We start from the raw sequence: 1,501 nt of genomic DNA on the forward strand, positions 1-1,501 counted from the left end.
TACTTATACCCGTACATGCCCGTCAGCTGGCCCACAAACAGACAAACAAACAAACAAACAGGTACTTACGGTGTTGAACCTGTAGTAGATGAGATGTTTGAGGTCCTTACACATGCGGATCTGCCGCATCAGTTTGTACTTGTACCTGTACATGCCTGTCAGCTGGCCCACAAACAAACAAACAAATAAACAAACAAACAAACAAACAAACAGGTACTTCCGGTGTTGAACCTGTAGTAGATGAGATGTTTGAGGTCCTTACACATGCGGATCTGCCTCATCAGTTTGTACTTGTACCTGTACATTCCCGTCAGCTGGCCCACAAACAAACAAACAAACAAACAAACAAACAAACAAACAAACAAACAAACAAACAGGTACTTACGGTGTTGAACCTGTAGTAGATGAGATGTTTGAGGTCCTTACACATGCGGATCTGCCTCATCAGTTTGTACTTGTACCTGTACATGCCCGTCAGCTGGCCCACAAACAAACAAACAAACAAACAAACAAACAAACAAACAAACAGGTACTTACAGTGTTGAACCTGTAGTAGATGAGATGTTTGAGGTCCTTACACATGCGGATCTGCCTCATCAGTTTGTACTTGTACCTGTACATGCCTGTCAGCTGGCCCACAAACAAACAAACAAACAAACAAACAGGTACTTACGGTGTTGAACCTGTAGTAGATGAGATGTTTGAGGTCCTTACACATGCTGTTTGAGGTCCTTACACATGCGGATCTGCCTCATCAGCTTGTACTTGTACCTGTACATGCCCGTCAGCTGGCCCCCAAACAAACAAACAAGCAAACAAACAGGTACTTACAGTGTTGAACCTGTAGTAGATGAGATGTTTAAGGTCCTTACACATCCGGATCTGTCGCATCAGTTTGTACTTGTACCTGTACATGCCAGTCAGCTGGCCCACAAACAAACAAACAAGCAAACAAACAAACAAACAAACAAACAAACAGGTACTTACGGTGTTGAACCTGTAGTAGATGAGATGTTTAAGGTCCTTACACATCCGGATCTGCCTCATCAGTTTGTACTTGTACCTGTACATGCCAGTCAGCTGGCCCACAAACAAACAAACAAACAAACAAACAAACAAACAGGTACTTACCGTGTTGAACCTGTAGTAGATGAGATGTTTGAGGTCCTTACACATGCGGATCTGCCGCATCAGTTTGTACTTGTACCTGTACATGCCCGTCAGCTGGCCCACAAACAAACAAACAAACAAACAAACAAACAAACAAACAAACAAACAGGTACTTACGGTGTTGAACCTGTAGTAGATGAGATGCTTGAGGTCCTTACACATCCGGATCTGCCTCATCAGTTTGTACTTGTACCTGTACATGCCCGTTAGCTGGCCTACGTGGGCGAAGATGTACTGCAGACCGTCAGACAACTGAAACACAGGAGAGGACCTGGTTAGGAAATGTCATGAAAGGGAAACCGTCAGGATTTGAAACTGATTTTGAGGAATA

The sequence above is a fragment of the Branchiostoma floridae genome, chromosome 1, assembly GCF_000003815.2.
Source record: "Branchiostoma floridae strain S238N-H82 chromosome 1, Bfl_VNyyK, whole genome shotgun sequence".
Taxonomy (NCBI): Eukaryota; Metazoa; Chordata; class Leptocardii; order Amphioxiformes; family Branchiostomatidae; genus Branchiostoma; species Branchiostoma floridae.